Source organism: Cetorhinus maximus, chromosome 5 (genome assembly GCF_964194155.1).
Source record: "Cetorhinus maximus chromosome 5, sCetMax3.hap1.1, whole genome shotgun sequence".
Lineage (NCBI taxonomy): Eukaryota > Metazoa > Chordata > Chondrichthyes > Lamniformes > Cetorhinidae > Cetorhinus > Cetorhinus maximus.
In genome coordinates this window covers 10,819,549-10,839,847 of record NC_135883.1, presented here as the reverse complement: position 1 = coordinate 10,839,847, position 20,299 = coordinate 10,819,549, and positions in this window count along the sequence as shown.

Here is a 20,299-nt window from a genome sequence, read left to right as displayed (position 1 = left end):
CAATGGCCGCGAAGCCTCTGGCTCGCTCTGTCCAGCTTGCCTGGTCCCAACGGAAGTGGATGAAGGTCAATGCACGCCTGAACAGAGCGTCTATGTCCTGCTTAACACAAGTGTGGACAGCTGACTGGGAGACACCACAAAGGTCACCCACCGAGCCCTGGAAAGAGCCGGAGACATCGAAGTTGAGGGCAGCTGTGACCTTTAGAGCCACTAGCGTGTGATGCCCACCCACACAGTCTCTACCAACCAGACCAGCCATACGGCAGGGGTGGCCTGCAGGGTTAGGGCTTGCTTGGGGAAGGGGGAGAGAAGTGGCCTCAGGCAAGGGAAGGGGCTGCAAGTCGAGGGCTGTACTGGGGAAGGAGGGTATCCCAGGGTTTGCGTGGGGGCTCAAGTTGATTTGTGCAAGTGTCCTCAAAGTGGTGAGGGCTGGGGAGGCAGCTTCCAGAGCAGATGAGGCCAGATGGAGATGTGAGGGTGTGTGTGGGAGAGTGAGTAGTGATTTCCCTTAAGCTGGCAGTGAGTGAGATGCCAGTGAATGTGTGATGGGCTTAAGTGTGTGAGTTCAGAGTGATGAGATGGTTGCATTACCCTGGCGACACAGATGAGATCATTCATCCCCTATCTGCATTGAATGATCAACCTCTTCTGTGCAGCACTGGCACTGATCACCACTGCCATCACCTACCAAGCCGGAGTGAGAATGTAGCTACCCCTCCGGCAGCCAGAGTGGGGTTAGAGGACATCACAGCGGGCCTCCACGGAGTCCAAAATGCTTGAGGGATGCATCAGTAAACCTGAGGGCTGCAGTCTTCTTGCCTTTTGGGTCTTCTTTACAGCAGTCCTGGGCCGGAAGCACTGAGAGGTGTGCACATGGCTGTACTTTAAATGTGCCTCCCGGCATGATGAAGCGGCGAGGTGATGGCGTGGCAGGAGAATCTGAGCCCACCCACCATGGAAACGACTTGTTTCCCGGGAATTCCTAGGTTTGGGATGATACGGCATTTGAAGCCGTCATTATGGCCAGCGGGTAAAACATCGTTTTAGCCCCCCCCCCACCGGCTACCGTACTTAGTGAAAATCTGGGGCAATTCCACCCATTGAGTTTATCTGCCATTGACCTGTCGGCATACTCATTTTGACCAAATCACTTTATAATTTCTGAGCTGTGTCCTTCAATTGAGGATTGAGAGAGCTTTTGAAAACGGCAAATGGCAACCAGAAAGTTGATAAAAATGGTTAAAAAAATAGAGAGCAAGCTAGTCAGGAATATAAAAACATACTGTAACACCTTTTACAAGTATATGCAAAAGGAGGAGAGTAGCTAAAGTAAATGTTGGTTACATAGAGGCAGAGGCAGGAGAAACTATCAGAAATGAGTAAATGGATGTTGAACAAATGTTTTATTTCTGTCTTCATAGTAGAAACCACAAATTACATCATGGGCAGGATTTTCCCATCGGCGAGCGGGGGATGGGACCTGCTCGCCAATGTGTAAAATGACTGTCGGTGACGTCGGGCGGAACTCCCGACGTCATCCCGCCCCATTTAAATTTTCAGGTAGGCGGGGGCTCAGCAGAATCAGCTGTGCGCCCGCCGACTTGTCAATGGCCAACTAAGGCCATTGACAGAGTCATTTAACTAATTAATGGACCCACCCATCCAACCTTAAGGTTGGAGGGCAGGCCAGGAGCCCCGGCGGGAATTAGAAAAAGCATGAAACCTCATCCACGGACAGGACGAGGTTTCATGTAGGTTTTTTAAAAATTTAACTCAAGTTTTTTTTTAATTATGGACATATCCCAACTCATGTGGCAATGTCAGGGAATTTTATTTTTTTTCTATTTTTAGTATTTTTGACAGTAGAGGCGATTTCCCTGAGGCAGCACTTAGCCTCAGGGAGATGAATGTGCTCTTTCATGCACATGTGCCCACACTTCAACTTCACCCCCGATGGGGGGAAAACCCTGCCCCATATGTAGAAATAGAGGGTAGCCAAAAGATTGGGCCTCAGAAAGTTTCTCCCCGATAGGTGGAGGCTTAATTTCCTTTATGTGCCCATAATTTTTAGTTTGCATAGAATTACTGAACCTAATGTTAATCCTTTGCATCAGCCCCCATCGCTGAGACTGGCTAGCTGGCTGGTAACAAACCCAGATTTTGCTAGCCTCAGGACTCTGTATCATGCCACACAGTTGCCTGAAATTTGTCAGCGGATTGGCGTGAACTCTGGAGAAGCGGCATGAACTGTACAGAAACTAGAACAAGAACAATCTCGAGACTGACGACTCAATTTGTGGGTTTCAGGGAGGTGAAATTCTGTTCAATTTCTCCCAGCCGCCCATTATAACTTTGATAGATGAGTGGTGGAAACCATACTAAAACACCACAATAACTTCCGGTTCACGGCCTGGCCCCTCTTTCTCCAGACGTCCTGCCCTGGACCCCCTGTTTGGGAGCACTGCCCATCCTCCCCATAGGTTGTTGGTGGCCTTCCCGCCAGGCGGCTGCTAATTCGGTGTTTGGAATGGTGAATCGGACTCCCGCTCATGCTGAAAAGTATAAGATTCACCCCCTTATCTCTATGAATTTGCTTTCAGAAAGATGGCTATCTAAGCGTAATACATAACAATGAATAGGTCTCCATTAAAAGAAACATTACGATTGCTAGAAAATTAGATTAATATAAAAACGTTTTGATTCATTCCAATTTATCAATCAGTTGTGTCTTGATCTGTTTATCCCAAGTGCTACTAACTGTTTGAAAGCTTTAGTTTACTCTAACTAGCAATCCACCACCTCTAGACTCTCTGCACAGTAATGGTAGTTAATGAGGTTATTGATGATAAATGCAATTCTGAAATTAATAAAAGCACAAAGAATTATGGACTGTTAGGAGCCTATTCAGTCATCAAGCCTGCCTCTCTCTAGGAACATAAGGAACATAAGAAATAGGAGCAGGAGTAGGCCATTCGGCCCCTCAAGATTGCCCCGCCATTCAATAAGGTCATGGCTGACCTGCCCCAGGCCTCAACTCCTCTTCCATGCCAGCTCCTCATAGACATCAACTCCCCGATATTTCAAAAATCTATCTATCTCCTCTTTAAATACTTTCAGTGATCTAGCCTCCACAACTCTCTGGGGTAGAGAATTCCAGACATTCACCACCCTCTGAGAGAAGAAATTCCTTCACATCTTAGTTTTAAATGGGTGCCCCCTTATTCTGTAACTATGTCCCTTAGTTCAAGAATCCCCCACTAGTGGAAACATCTTCTCAACATCTACCCTGTCAAGCCCTCTCAGAATCTTGTACAATTCAATAAGATCACCCCTCATTCTTCTAAACTCTAATGAATAAAGGCCTAACCTGTTTAGCCGTTCTTGATAAGTCAACCCCTTCATCCCAGGAATCAGCCTAGTGAATCTCTTTTGAACTGCCTCCAATGCAAGTATCTCCTTTCTTAAATACGGGAACCAAAACTGTACACAGTACTCCAGGTGCAGCCTCACCAACACCCTAAACAGTAGTAACCAGACTTCCTTATTTTTAAATTCCAACCCCCTAGCAATACAGACCAAAATTCCATTTGCCTTCTTAATTACTTGCTACACCTGCATGCTAACCTTTTATGTTTCATGCACATGAACACCCAGATCCCTCTGTTCTGCACTTTTTTGGAGTCTCTCGCCATTTAAATAATAGTCCGCCTTTTGATTTTCCTACCAAAGTGCATGACCTCACACTTTCTTACATTAAACTCCATCTGCCAAGTTTTTGCCCACTCACTCAACCTATCTATATCCCCTTGCAGATTCCTTATGTCCTCATCACAACATGCCCTCCCTTCTTGTTTTTGTATTGTCAGAAAATTTGGATACATTACACTCTGCCCCCTCCTCCAAGTCATTAATATAGACAGTAAATAATTGAGGCCCTAGGACTGATCCTTGTGGCACTCCACTAGTTACGTATTTTCAACCTGAAAAAGACCCATTAATCCTGACTCTCTGTCTTCTGTGTGTTAAAGACCATGTATAATTTACCCTATAACAAACCTGTTGGCAATCATTTAAATGCTCTCTGATCTCTAAAGATTATTGAGCAAAGCTGCAGAATATTTATCCCTTCACCATTTAACCTCAACCCTCTACTATCTACAAACACTATTCTTTACCACACTGGCTAGAAACATTAGAAGCTGTTAAGAATATTGGCAATGAAGAACTAAAACACAGATATCATCATGAATTACTTGTGTGACAACATCAATGTCTCTTAATGAAATAGCTCTACTATCTGTAATGTGAAATATGATTGCATTTAATATACCATTGGGTGGTAAATATTCCCACTTTAGTATGATTGAATGTCACTTAGGGAACATATACATTTACAGTAAAAAACCTAATGTAATAAATATGGTGTGACTGCTTCTCACTGGTTTCTTTTTCAGGTGCTTATGTTTTTACTAGAAAGCTTACATCGATTAAGGCGGTCAAAAGAAAGGTTTAAATAATGGATTATCATTGCAAAGCATCTATTATATTAAGTATTATTAAATAGGTGAATCCAATGTAATTTGAAGAAAATTCTCATAATTTAACTGTCTTATCTGAAATAGGAAGAATATATTTTTTAAACTAAAAGTGAATTTGGGGCTAAAATCAATCTTCCTGTCATTGGGTCGGCTACTTTAGAGACTACCTTTCCCTAATTCATTTTCATCATGAGGCCTGGATGTAAGACATGATGTTCACTCTGCATGCATTCTTCCTCATGTTGCTTTTAATTGCCTCCTTTCTTTTGAGACATGCAATCCTGCTCTTTTTGGAATCTACAACGTGCTTATTTAACAAGCTCAGTGCTTATATTCAAACTGCTTTTATGGCACTTGTACAACAAACAGCACTGATAGATCCAGTTTAATGTGTTTGAACCAAAGTGACATGAATTTTTCAATGATACACTGATACTGGAGAGGGTGAGCAAGCTATGCAGGGAATGTTTATAGGAATGGTTTCATCACTGCCAGTAAAATGTGCTACATTGTTAATACAATGAGGGAGTACTGCATGGCAGCCACTTCTGTAGGGAGTGATTCTAAAAGCCCACTAACATAAGTTAACATGTTGCATGACATAAACAAAAGTCACACAGCAGCTGTGCCAAAAATATGGCTAATGGTATGTTGGATCCAGTGCCCTGATTTGTTGGGGCTAAAGGATCCAGGTAGCACCCTTGCTTCGGGGTGACCGAGTTGGTACCAAGACAGAGAAGATCTGTAGACCGTTCTTAGAAGGAACACATCCTGTTTATTTACAATAGGAACTCAGCAGCTACACTTGCTTGCTTACATAGACGAACTCAAGACTACTGATTACAGAGGTAGCCCGCTCTACTCTGCTATGGCTATCAAGATCATGTGATCTTACATTACAATTTTGTGTTATAAGTATATTACACATCATATTACTACATGGCATTAGCATTATTAATAAGGATGGCAAACTTAAACAAAATAAATCATTTATTGGTAACGTGGACACGGGGGGACCAAGATATCTGATCACACTAAATGGCCATCTAAGCTTTCAGTATGGCAGGCAGGAGGCCCAGACTCATTCCAAACCAAAGATATGCTGCTGCCATATTGGTGTAGGAAAAAAAGTAGATATCCGAGCCCCAAGCCTAACATATGCCTTATGCATGTGACACTAAGGGACCTACTAACTGCTTCAGGCTCAGCGTGTGCAACACTGAGTTGCCTAGATTGCAGCCAGTACCAGCCCGGCTGCATTCAGGAAAACCAGATCGACCAGGGCTCCTTACTGCAGGCTGCCACCAAAAAGGTGTGTTTGTTAAATACACTTAGCTGAAAGTGGAACCGGTCAGAGCAGGAGCGGTCCTTGTAGCTCCACATTAAAACTGCAGCCACTACTGGCCACCTCTTTCTCTCTCCTGATCAACCCCCTGTTCCAATCGCCCAATGTCCTGATTGCTGTCCTTCCTGATCACCCGATTAACCCTTCCCATATTCTACCCTCGCTCAGTTACCCTGTTCCCTCCTCCCCTCTTTAAAACATGATTTGCTACTGAGGACTGACATTTCACAACTAGTTGGCTGGGTACTCTCCAGATCCTCCAATCTTACCTGAGATTCTAAGTGGTATTGTATCACCTTTTCTGTGAAACAGAATCCCAGAATCACAGTGCAGGTGAGGCCCTTCGGCCCATCGAGTCTGCACCGACACGTGACAAACGCCTGACCTACCTACCTAATCCCATTTACCAGCACTTGGCCCATAGCCTTGAATGTTATGACGTGTCAAGTGCTCATCCAGGTACTTTTTATAAGGATGTGAGACAACCCGCCTCCACTACCCTCCCAGGCAGTGCATTCCAGGCTGTCACCACCCTCTGGGTAAAACAGTTTTTCCTCACATCCCCCCTAAACCTCCTGCCCCTCACCTTGAAATTATGTCCCCACATGACTGACCCTTCAAGTAAGGGGAACAGCTGCTCCCTATCCACCCTGTCCATGCCCCTCATAATCTTGTACACCTCGATCAGGTCACCCCTCAGTCTTCTCTGCTCCAACGAAAACAATCTAAGTCTATCCAACCTCTCTTCATAACTTAAATGTTTCATCCCAGGTAACATCCTGGTGAATCTCGTCTGCACCCCCTCCAGTGCAATCACATCCTTCCTATAATGTTGTGTCCAGAACTGCACACAGTACTCCAGCTGTGGCCTCACCAAGGTTCTATACAACTCCAACAAGACTTCCCTACTTTTGTAATCTATGCTTCGATTGATAAAGGCAAGTGTCCCATATACCTTTTTCACCACCCCACTAACATGCCCCTCCGCCTTCAGAGATCTATGGACACACACGCCAAGGTCCCTTTGTTCCTCAGAACTTCCTAGTGTCATGCCATTTATTGAATACTTCCTTGTCAAATTACTCCTTCCGAAGTGTATCACCTCACATTTTTCAGAGTTAAATTCCATCTGCCACTTATCTGCCCATTTGACCACCTCGTCTGTATCTTCCTGTAGCCCAAGACACTCAATCTCACTGTTAACCACCCGGCCAATCTTTGTGTCGTCCGCAAATTTATGAATCCTACCCCCCACATAGTCATCTATGTCATTTATATTATTGACGAATAATAGGGGACCCAGCACAGATCCCTTTGGTACGCCACTGGACACTGGCTTCCAGTCACTAAAGCATCCTCTGTCATCACCCTCTGTCTCCTACAACAAAGCCAATTTTGAATTCACCTTATCAAATTACCCTGTATTCCATGTGCATTTGCCTTCTTTATAAGTCTCCCATGTGGGACCTTGTCAAAGGATTTGCTGAAATCCATATAAACTACATCGACTGCACTACCCTCATCTACACACCTGGTCACCTCCTCAAAAAAGTCGATCAAATTTGTTAGGCATGACCTCCCTCTGACAAAGCCATGCTGACTATCCCTGATCAAACCTTGCCTCTCCAAGTGGAGATAGATACTCTTCTTCAGAATTTTCTTCAATAGTTTCACTACCACTGACATGAGACTCACTGGTCTGTAGTTCCGTGGCTTATCTCTACAACCCTTCTTAAACAACAGAACCACATTAGCTGTTCTCCAGTCCTCTGCCACGTCCCCCATGGTCAGAGAGGAATTAAAAATTTGGGTCAGAGCCCCTGCAATCTCCTCCCTTGCCTCCCTCAGCAGCCTGGGACAAAATCAGAAGAGAAGAATGCATCAATATTGCAGTCAAGGTTGGGCAGAGTCTTCTCTTAAAACAGTTAGATACATCAGATTGTTGAAGGACAAAATTCCAGAAAGGACAGGCGTGGTGAATTGGGGAGTTGTGCTTATGATGGGCATACTGGGTGAAGGGAGGTGTATTTTTAAGTAGTAGCTTGGAAGAAGGGATCAGGGACTAAGAGTACTGCTCTAGAACTCTATTGTAATTAATGAATGAAGGTGAGCCACCGATAGAAATTAACTACAAGGAAGAGTCAAGGCAATCCAGTAGCTTAAGTTTGTTGCTTTGTTGAGGTTATTAAACTTCTTCTACGACTACAAATGAGCTCTGAGGGGGTCAAGATGATGACATTTGTTTCCATTATCACAGATTTGCTCTCCATATTCTAAGGGTATTCATCCCCGAACTCTAAATTGATTGTCATTCTTGCTCCATGTTTCCAAAAAGATGTCATCCAAGTTCAACTCCCTGATATCTGCCACTTATTTCTTTGATCTAGCTACCATCCTTCTGAACCACGTTGCTTGCTTTCTTTAATTCTGTTATTGCCCTTTCTCTGCCTCATCCAGCTCCTTTTTCTTTACCCTACCCACTCTTGTCAGCCTGTAGGCCCATTTGGATCCTAACTACTACATCTGCTGGTGTTTGACAACCCACACTCCATATCCCCAGTCCAACACCCATTCCCCCACCCCTGACCATGGTTCCACTTCCCACACCCTCCAAAGGCTGAGAGTTAGGTGCTTTATTTAGATTCTCTCCACATCTCCACATGTGTTATTTATCTAACCCCACAATTTAGGATGTGGTCAGGGTAGACATGTCACGGCAAGCGGAAGTTCTACTCCCCTTACTTCTGGCAGTGCAATAAAGACCTTGGAATTTCAATATCTTTGCTTTCTCTCAGCCCTAAATCATCCATGATTTGAAAATTGGTTTCATATCTGGAGAGGTCTCTCTAATACATCTCTTATTTTTCCAGACAAATGTAAGAGAAACTGAATCACTTGACAGGATATCTCTAACCTCAAACTACCCCAAGCCCATTGCAATCTTTCCTGTCTCTGTTATATCTGTACCACTAATGTCGATGTTCACTGAGCCACACTCTCTTGCTCCTTTAAATATTCAACAGATCCGTCTCACAAATCTCTCCTTCCAGCAGCACCAATGTGTTGAAATCAAGCTTTATCACACATTCTCCTACTCAAACTTCCTCTTTCCAAGGACCTTAAAACCATGGCACTTCTTACCTCCTTGGTCAGTTCTTTCTCTTACAGTCTTCCCGTTTTTTTTTTAAATCTTGGTAAATCAGCATTTAATGATAAATAAGTCTTTCAAAAGGAGTAACTGTATCTGTGCCTTTCCTCCAAACTTAATTGTACAGCCATTGATGCTAGACATCCATAATGTCCTCTGATTAGTGGTGCCCATTCTGCTCATCCTGCTGCATTGGTGGAATAACTTCTCCTGTCTCCAATATTGTGTCAAGTCTTCCGGTTTTCGATGCCTTCCTTCACTGGCACCAAATCAATACATCTTGAATTACTTCATCAGCACATCAGCCTTATTGGTTTCAGGTGCTCGGGGCCTGACACTATCACCTTGTTTTCTGAATAGAAAAAGGCCCATAAAATTCTACATTAACATAAACAGAACCTTCACAGATGTACCTCCTAAAGCTCCAGATTCAGTTATATGAGTAAGATGGACACACTCTAGAGAATATGTTCCTGACAGATGTTATTTCAAAGCAGGATATTGACTACATACATACATCCAAACAGATGAAGTGAGTGCCACAGCTAAGACTATTTGGTTCATGTTAAAGAGAAAGATGAATCTGCAATTATTTTTATGGAGACCAAACTTCCTTCTTGTGACATTATTGGAGACAAGAGCCAGCTGAAAAGTACCTGGCTGACTGCCACTTTCAGAAAAGGAAGAGTCAGATGGGTAATAGCTGAACCCAGAAAAGCTTACAGACCTCCATGGTAACCGATGCTGCCAAGCATGGTGAATTAACTTTTATATATCTTTTGGGTATAAAGTGGAAATCCTGTGAGTGGAGTGCTTTAAAGCAGAACAAATCAAAGTGGGAACTCAACACATGTTTTTCTTTTTTTTTTGAAAAGGGCTTAGGGAACTTAGAAAAAGGAAGGGAAAATATTGCAAACATATATTGAGCTATATACTGCTGTCAGTAAATGGCAGAGGAGAACTTTAAAAGTAAGTTGTGTGTAAAATATGATAAAAGTAAGGCAGAGAGGGATCTGTTTTGGTTTTCAGCAAAACAGTTACACAACCAAAAATTCTGAACAGCTGTTTTAATAAAAAAATAGTATTTATATTGATAATATAAGCTTCTCTTTCGAATAACATTCCAACTCTTTCAAATTGCAGTGTTCGAACTTCAGCATGTTGTTTTAATGAGAAGTGCAGTTTGAAGAGGAAAGCTATCTGGCAGCTCAGGTTACTTCTTAAAATTAATGTTATGTTACGTATCATCTCATAGTGTTATCGTAATATACCTCTCAGTGCTGAATGTTATCAATAACAAAATGTTTAAATAAACCCAAAGAATATAGTAATTAGAATATGCCTAACAGTAGTCCCATGAAAAGAAACAAAACTTCTCTTGAATGTCTCCTTCAGGCTCCAACTGCTGCAGTGGTACAGAAACCATGCACAAAATTAACCAAAAAATGTTCATTTGAACAGAGTAGCCCAGTCCAGATCTGTATCCATCAGCGTCTTGCACTGCACTAGAGCAGACTCACCGCAGCAAAGGCTGAGGCACTACAGAGCATCAACAAGACTAGCAAGTCACGGGGCAGAATTTTCTGTGCCCGCTGGCGTTGGGCGTGTCTGGCAGGGTGAGCGGACAGTATGGCGAGAAGGCCAGAAATTAGTTTCACAACGCCGCGAAACGGGTTTGCAAGCATCCAATCAGCCCGGCAATGGCGGGCTGCGTTTCCTGCCATCGGACGTTGGGAACCTCATCGTAATACATCTGCATATCATTATAAGGCCAGCCTTCCTGAATCATCCCGCCGGCTGGGTTGTCTGCCCATGTTGGCGTGATTGCCTGCCGATGTCTTTCACAGCTCCGCATAAGCGACGTGCACCTGGTGAGCTGCACTTCACTCGGGACTTCGAGGTTTGTTTGCCTACCTTGCTTCGGGCAGCACCCGCAGTCATCAGCGCCAGGTTTCGCAGACAGCACCCCGGCACTTTTAGGGGGGCTCACGGGCAGGTCTCTACCTGCCATAAGGCTGCTGGGCCAGGGCTTGCTTGGGGAAGGGGAAAAGTGGCCTCAGGCAAGGGAAGACGCTGCAGGGTGTGGGCTGTACTGGGGAAGGGGGGTATCCCAGGGCGTGTGTGGGGGACACATGTTGATCTGTGCAAGTGGTCTCAAGATGGTGAGGGCTGAGGAAGCAGCCTCCAGAGGAGATGAGACCAGATGGAGATGTGAGGGTGTGTGTGAGAGAGTGAGTGGTGATGTCCCTTGAGCTGGCAGTGAGTGAGATGCCTGTGAATGTGTGATGGCCTTGAGTTCTGTGAGTTTAGAGTGATGAGATGGTTGCCTTACCCTGGCAGCACGGATGAGATCATTCATCCTCTATCTGCATTAAACGGCCAACCTCTTCTGTGCAGCATTGGCACTGGCCACCACTGCCACTGCCTCCCAAGGCGGAGTGGTAATGTTGCTGCCCCTCCTGCAGCCAGAGCAGGAGTAGAGGACATCACAGGGCCTCCATGGCATCTAAAAGGTGTTCCAGGACGCATTACTAAACCTGAGGGCTGCAATCCTCTTGCCTTTCAGTGTCGTGTCTTCCGCACCGCAGCCCTGGGCTGGAATAACTGAGAGGTTTGTGCACAGCTGCAATTTAAATGTGGCATCTGGCGTGATAAAGTGAACATACGAACAAGGACCTGGAGAAGGCCATTCGGCCCCTCAAGCCTGCTCCGCCATTTAATAAGATCATGCCTGACCTGCTAGTAACCTCAAATCTGCATCCCATCTACCCCTGATAACCTAAAATTGCTTACCAAAAATCTACCCACTTCTGCCTTAAAAATTTTCTAAGACTCTGCTTCCACCGTCTTTTCAGGAAGAGAGTTCCCAAGACTCACGACCTTCTAAGAGAAAAAAATTCGCCTCATCTCCGTCTTAAATGTGCAACACCTTATTTTTAAAGAGTGGCGAGGTTGACGGTGTGGCCGTTGAATGAGAGTACACCCGCCATTGAAACATAATGTCTCCCGGGAGAAAGCGCGGGATTGGGACAATACGGCATGAGAAGCCATGTTTGCAGCGATGGGTAAAACATCGGTTTTTCTACCAGATACCACACTTAGTGCAAATCTTTGATGGTTCCGCCCATAGTATGAGTGGGACAATTAAAATGGGGTGGAAGCCTTACCATTATTGGCACCAAGCGTGGTAGCGGGTAAGAAAAGGGACATTTTACCCACTGGCCGCAATGGCGGGTTTACCCGCCATATCATCCCAGACCCGCCTCATTCATTATACATTCCCAGGGAACACACCAGATCGCTGGTAGGGTGCCCTCTGATTCGCCCGCCCCACTGTCACCTCAGGCCTTCAGTAAACCGAGTGCCATATTTAAAGTGCACCCCTGCACAGAGCTAACACTCTTCAAGGGATACTGATGGCTGTCAAAGGGAAGAAACATGCTGCCCTCAGATTTAGCGACGCATCCTTCAAGCATCATATCGTTCCATTCCCGGCAGGTCCAGCCTCATCAATAATGCATTTGTTGGAAACACGCTTGGTCGCTGGCGGGCAGCCTCTGATTCACCTACCTGGCCCTCATCTCAGGCCTCCAGTAATCCAGGCACCATATGTAAAGGGCATCCCTGCAGAGAGCTAGCTCTCTCCAAGGGCATCGGAAGCTGTTGGAAAGTCATGGCTGCCAAAGGGAGGAAATATTCTGTCTCCAAATTTGGCAACGCCTCCTTCAGGTGCTCACTGGACGCAGCGGAGGCCCACCGTGAAGTCCCCTACCCCCCGCTCTGGATGAAGACCAGCAAGCAAGGTCACCAATGCAGCATAGGAGGCAGTGGCAGTGGTGGTCTGCACTAACGCCCTGCAAAAGAGGACAGACACCCAGTGCTGAAAGAGGATGAATGATCTCCTCTGTTCCGCCAGGGTAAGTCACTCTTCTCATCACTGTCAACGCACACACTCACAAACCCATCACACATCCACAGGGCCCTCACTCACTGACAGTTCAAGGGACAGCACCATTCAATCTCTCACACTCACCTTCATCTGCCCTGCGGATCATGTCCTCACCCCATCCATGGCACCGCTCACCACCCATACATGCCAGGCATCCTTCTCATCTGGCCCGGCAGGCGTCCTTCTTACACTGTCTCCATCTCTATTCATGCAGAACAAGCAGGCACACAACAAAAGGGAGATGTCGCAGACCGGTGGAGGAATGCCTGACATCAAGGTCCTCATTGACACTGAAGCTCAAGTCAGGAAGAGGAGACCTGGACCGTTCCTGTGCTGATGGTGAGGTTGGTTGCACACAACCAAGTGAGGATCCAGCAGTGCAACATCCATCAGACAACCATGCCGTGAGTGATGGGTCCTGTTTCACAGACCCCTGCCATGCACTAATTATCTCTCCTTACTTTTGCAGGCACATCTGGGAAACAGCTGGGGATCCACGACCCAGGTCCTCGACGCAAGCCCTGAAGATACCTCGGAAGTAGAATTTGATGACACCCTCATTGAACACCCGTCACAGCGCTCACCCACCAGTGCGGAGTCACACACCTCGGTGGGACCTAGTTCTAGAGTAGCCTCAGCATCACAACCTGGTGAGCACATGACACTGTCTGTTCCACAGCAGGCAGCAACAGGGACTCCCTAGATTTCTGGCACTCGGAGGACTGCTGGGGGCTAGAAATCTGCTGAGTCCGAGTCAGATGATGAGCCTCTGGACTCGGTCATGTCACAGTTGCTGGAGCTGCAAAGGCAAGCTCGGGAACATCAGGAAGGGATGTCCGCTGCACTCCTCAGATTACAAGGCACGATGGAGGGGTCTGTCCATCTTCAGGCTGAGGTGATAGCGCCAGCATGCAAACGCACTGAGGTCAACATTGGTAGGATGGCGGCCGCCATGGAGACCTTGGTCCAGGACATCGCTCCTGCACTGTGCGCGGGCTGAACTCCATTGCTGACACCATAGTTGCTGCCCAACAGTGTCAACGAGAGAGGGGTGCTGGGCAGCTGGATCTCACTCCAGCTACCCCTTCTCTTCAAGGAGTCAACCAGGGGCCCTTGGGCACCCATAGGGAGGAGGATCAGCAGATGCACACTCCGGGGCCATATATCCAGGTGAGTCCGGGAGTGTCCAACCCATCCGAATCCCCTTTTCCTGTGACACCAGCAGATTCAGCTCTACAGGTCGAGGAGGGTGCCACTGCCACATGGCAGGACACCCAGTGCAGGCCGGGGCCCTCCAGGTCTTGGCCCTCCAGAGGACGCCTGTCAAGGTCATCACAGACAGAGTGTAGCAGTCAGCAGGCTGCCTCCACCTCTGCTGCGGATGTCAGGGGGGCACCAAGATGTAGCGGCAGTGTTTGGAAGGGAAAGAAGATGTAGTTGCGCAGCAGGACACAGGTGTTAATCACTTGTACATAATGTTCACTATTGTAAATAAGCTCCCAAGAACGTCTCCCTGCCGATGGCTCCTTGTTCTGATGAGCAGTGTTCGTGTCACTCAGATGTGAAACCTTGGTTCCTGCACAAGATATAGGCAGGTGTCTCAGTCCAGGGCCTCTTCCCTGTGCTTTGTGTAACCTCCCCGCACACTGATGGTGCACCTTCACTGTCACTGGTCACATCAGTCATGCCTGCACCTCGTTGGGGATTAGCATTGCTGTCAGCATCTCCTGGGCCGAAGGCACAGAGTTCCGTCATTCTCTCTGGGAGCTCTCAGCCCCCTTGAGCTGTGGCTGGCCCCACCCACTTCCCTCCATCTCTTCAGCATCTGTGTCCGGTGACAGTGTGGTCCTGAAGGGTTCAGCTCACGCAGGATACCACAGGATCAAGGTAAGTTAAAGTTTCCCCACTGCATCTCCACGATATGACTCTGTTCACAGAACTCAAAGCGACCTGCCGTCAGCCAGACATTCACATAAGCTATATGAGGATTTATGGAGTGTCCCCACTGCATGTTGTCACCATCCTCCTGGAATGGAGGGACTCTGAGCATCTGCTGCGTCTCTATCACAGGCGCCTTATCACAGGGGGTATATGTGCTGCCATCAGCCAGACAGGAGTCAAATGTTCACAGATGCAACATGAGGATCTATGGTGTCTCCTCACTGCATGTTCACATCATCATCTATGAATCTAGCGGCTATGAGGGCCGCCCGAGTCCACCTGCCTCGACTGGCAGTGCGATGACCTCGTCGCCGTCATCCTCACCTTCGAGGATCTCCTCACCCTGTCGGTGTCCTCCTCATCAGGGGAGACCTCCAGCTCCTCCAAACCCTCCTCAGCCAGCTCCTCTCCCCATTGCAGCGCCAGGTTGTGAAGTGCAGCAGGCGGCAACGCTGTGTGACACCCTCTGCGGACTGTATTGCAGGGCTTCACCAGACCGGCAGACCGGTCCAGACATCGGAACCTCATTCTCAACATCCCAATGGTTTGCTCCACCAAAGTACAAGTTGAAGCATGAGCTTCGTTGTACTTTCTCCCTGCTGCAGTCTGAGGCCATTGCATGGGTGTCACCAGCCATGTCCTCTGTGGGTAGCCCTTGTCCCCTAGGAGACAATCCTGCAGCCTCTGTGGACCCTGGAAGGCGTCAGGGATCTGAGACCTACTGGGAATGTAGGAGTCATGGACACTACCTGGAAACTGTGTGTAGACCTACAGGATGTGTTTGTGGTGGTCGCACACCAGCTCAACATTCAGTGAGTGGAAGCCCTTGTGGTTGACATAGTTGGCCACTTGTTGCCACAGAGATCTGAGCACCACATGAGAGCAGTCAATGGCACCCTGCACCTGTGGGAAACCTGAGATTAGGCAAATCCCAGCGCACTTGCTTCCTGGCTTTCCTGATCCTGGGCGAAATGCACAAAGTTGTGTGCCCTCGTGAAGATGGCGTCCGTGACTCCCAGGATGCATTGGTATGTGAAGGCTTGCGATATCCCACAGAGGTCACCTGTGGAGCCCTGAAACAAACCACTGGCATAAAAATTGAGCGCTAGTCACTTTCACGGCCACTGACAGTGGATGCCCCCTATGTCCCCGTGCTACCAAATCCTGCAGCTGGTAGAAAATGTGCCCAACCAGTTCCCTGGACATGCGCAGTCTTCGACGACACTGGATCTCCATCATCCACAGGAACTGCAAGTGCCGCCTTTAGATCCTGGGTCTAGCTAGGCGCTGACCAGTGGCAGCTTGCTGTGCCTCTTCTTCTTGAGAGTGCTGCTCCTCCCTCTATCCAGCCAGGCACCTCCATCGCTCTCTTCTCCTTCCTCTCCGCTGCCTGTAAGCCATGAGGCATACAGCTAGGTCACCAGGCTCCATGCTCTTGATGTACTCCTCCTGCAGATGAAAGAGAGAGACACATGGGTTAACATGGGTGTACTAAGAACCTCTCTTGGTTGAGTATGAAGGCCCATTAAGCATGCCGGAGAGTGGTGGACACCACTTGGATGTCCAGAGTTTAGCGCGCTGCCTGGCTGCCTGAAACCCCACCCACCTCCGCCCCACTCTACCTGACCGATTGGCGGCAGCTTTGCCCACTGGACTGTATGCTGTGCTCTCAGCTCAGGCGCAGGCATTCTCCTAACTCACGCTGCAGGGCTGCACTGTTAGCTTGAACCAAGGGGGAAACTGGTCCAAACCTGAATGGTGACATTGCAAGGGACAGTGAGCACCTCCACCAGCGACTGCTCCACGGCCAGCTTTAGCAAGGAGATTATACAACACGCCCAGTTGTCCAGTTGTTCTGTGGTCCACTAAAATGCTTATTAGCTTGCCCAAGGGGTAAAAAGCTCTGGACCATTTGGTGGTACTTCCATGCCTCTACTTTGCTTGCGTGGGCAGATATGCTGGAGACCCGACTCCACACATGTCAATGTGGTTGCACCTGAAAACTGTCTCAGCTGTGGAGGAATGGGAACTTTATATAAGGTTTCCTTAATGCATGGCTGCTTCACTCCCCTCCCTCCCAACCCCCTGCCTGTTCTTGTGCACTACCATCAGACCAGACTGTCTTACACCCCCCCAACTCACCCCAACCGCAGTGCAGCCCTTGTCCCAGCACCACACTGTCAGCCAGCTGGGAATAAGTGTCTTGCCTGAGCCCTCGCCTGAATGTACGGCTCCTCAGCCTTGAAGTCCAATGGGTGACCTCCCCCCGGTGAGCGTTGCGGAATGTTAATGTGCATTCACTCCGATTTCCCCTTGAAGTTCAGCTCGCCAGGTGCACACCTTTTAAATGCTGTTGCGAAACGCATCGGTGTGAAATCACACCAACGTGCCCAGATGACCCAGTGTTGGGGGGTTGATTCCAGTGAACCGGGCTTATAATGATATGCAGCTATACTAAAATGATGTTCCCAATGCCCTGTGGTGGGAAACATGGCCCACCATTGTCGGGCGGAGCAGGCGATTGCAAGCGGGATTCACGACGGCATGAAATCGAATTTTGGCCTTCCCGCCATATCATCCGCTCACACCCACCATGACGCCCGATGCCAACGGGGATGGAAATTTCCGACCACACTCTTCCTATCGAGAATGAGGAAATGCCAATCCAAAGAACAAGCTGATAAAAAATGGATCGGAGCAACACAAGTTACAGGCCGATATAACAGAAATGTTTGACATTATGAAAGCTTTAGACAGGGTAGATAGAAGCAGACATTTTCTAGTAGTTGAGGGGTCAGGAATGAGGGTCCATAGATATAAAATGAAACATAAGATACTTAGAACAGAGGGCAGGAGAGACTTCTTCACTCAGAGCTGTAAAGCTGTGGAATTCACTTCCAAGGTTAGTGCTTGAGGCAGAAACTACGGCTGGGTGGTGTGTCCATCCTTTAGACATTTCTTACTCATTGGAGTCTATAGACAGACTGAAGGAAAGACTCAAGCACATGCTGGGGGGTTGGGGGGAGCAGGAGTGGGGGTTGAGGGAAGTGGCCATGCACTTGGAAAATCTTGTCAAAAGTGAGCATTCTTCCACAGCTGAGACTGTTCAGCAGCAGCTCCATTGACAGGCTTGGAGTTGGGCCTCTGAATCTTTTCTGCCCCTCAAACAGTGCAAAAGCATGAAAGTGCCACCAAATGCTCCAGAACTTTTAATCCTTCGGCACAGGCTGCAAACTAATGTGTGTTTTAGGGGGCAGCAGAGCAATTGGCCAGCTGGGCAAGTTGTACAATCCCCTTGTGAAAGGGGCCATTGCGTAGTCACTGGCTCACAGCCCCTTGCAATGTCTTTATTCAGGTTTGGACCAGTATCCCCCATGGTTCAAGCTAACAGAGCCGCCTTGCAGTGTGGGTTGGGAGAATGCCTGTGACTGAGCCGAGAACACAGCATGCAGTCTAATGGACAAAGCGGCCGCCAATCGGTCAAGTGGAGTGAGATGGAGATAGGTGGGGTTTTGGGCAGCCAATGAGTGCACTACACACTGGTCATCCAAATGGTGGCAACACTCTCCTGCATGCTTGAAGGGGCCTATAGACTTAAGCAAGAGAGGTTCTTAGGACATATATGCTAACCCATGCGTTGCTCTTTTTGATCCTGCAGGAGGAGATCATCAGGATGATGGAGCCTGGTGATTTAGCGGTATGCCTCATGGCTTACAGGGAGCAGAGAAGGAGAGAGCAGTGGAGGAGCCTGGCTCGGCAAAGGGAGGAACATCCTCCTAAAGGTGAAAGGGTGGCAGGGCCTGCTGCACATGCAGCTGAAGATCCACAGAGAGCAGTTGCTCGTAATCCGCCTCTACAGGCCCAGGGTCTATAGATGGTGCCTGTCATTCCTGCAGATGACTGAGAACCAGTGTCGCTGAGGACTGCGCCAGTCTCAGGAACTGGTCAGTCACATATGCCACCTGCTGCAGGATTTGGTGCCACGGGGACATGGAGGGCATCCACTCTCAGTGGCCGTGAAAGTGGCCACCAGTGACTCCTTCTAGGGCTCCACAGGTGATGGGATCGCGCAAGCCTCCATGCACAAGTGCATCGAGGAGGTCACAGGCACCATCTTCGAGAAGGCACAGAACTTTTTGTGTTTTGCCCTGGATCAGGAAAGTCAGGAAGCTAGAGCGCTGAGAATTTGCATCGAACTCTGGTTTCCCACAGGTGCAGGGTGCCATTGACTGCACTCACGTGCCACTTAGATCTCCATGGCAACAAGCAGCCAACTACGTCAACTGCAAGGACTAACACTCACTGAATGTTCAGCTGGTCTGCAACCAACACAAACACATCCTACAGGTCTGCGCCCGATTCCCAGGGACTGTCCATGACTCCTACATTCTTAACAGGTCTCAGATCCCTGACATCTTCCAGGGTCCTCAGAGGCTGCAGGGTTGGCTTCTTGGGGACAAGGGCCACCCACCGAGGACGTGGCTGATGATGAATGTACGGCGGCCTCAGTCTACAGCAGAGCGATGTTGCAGTGAAGGCTCATGCTGCCACCGGGACTTTGGTGAAGCAAACGATGGCATTTTGAAATGGACGTTCTGGTGCCACAGCAGGTCCAGTGGAACACTGCAATACAGTCTCCAGAGGGTGTCGCGCATCATTGTCTGCGCACTACACAACCTGGCGCTGCAAAGTGAGGAGCACTCAGCTGAGGAGGAGTTGCACGCCTCCTCCAATGAGGAGAAATTCGAAGGGGATGAGGACCTTGGTGGGGAGGATGTTGACGATGAGGTCATCGCAATGGCCAAACAAGGCAGGCGTTCGGGAGGCCCTCATAGCCCCAAGATTGGTGGAGGATGATGACGAGCTGCACTGAGGACATTCCTGACACCCTCATCTTGCATCTGTGAATGTTTGGCTCCTGTGTGGCTGATGGCAGCGCACATACCCTCAGTGCTCAGGCTCATGTTGAGGAGACGCAGCTGAGGCCCAAACAACTGATAGATTCCAGGAGGATGATGACGACATGCAGTGAGGGCATTCCACAGATCTTCCCATTGCCTCTGAGAATGTCTGACTCCTGTCTGGCTGAGGGCAGCTCGCTTGGGCTCTGTGATCAGGGTCATACCAGGGGGACGCAGCCAAGAAACTTTAAACGCACCTGATCCTTTGTCCGCCTTCAGCACCTGACCCCTTCAGGAACACAGCATCACTGGTCACAGATGCTGAAGAGATGGGAGCTCGTCCCACCTCAAAGGTGCTGAAAGCACACAGAGAGAATGAAGGAACTCTGTGACACCTGCCCACTACATTCTGGCAGCCGTCGAGGTGCAGGCATCAGTAATGTGTCCAGTGAGTGTGAGGTTGGACCATCAATTTGG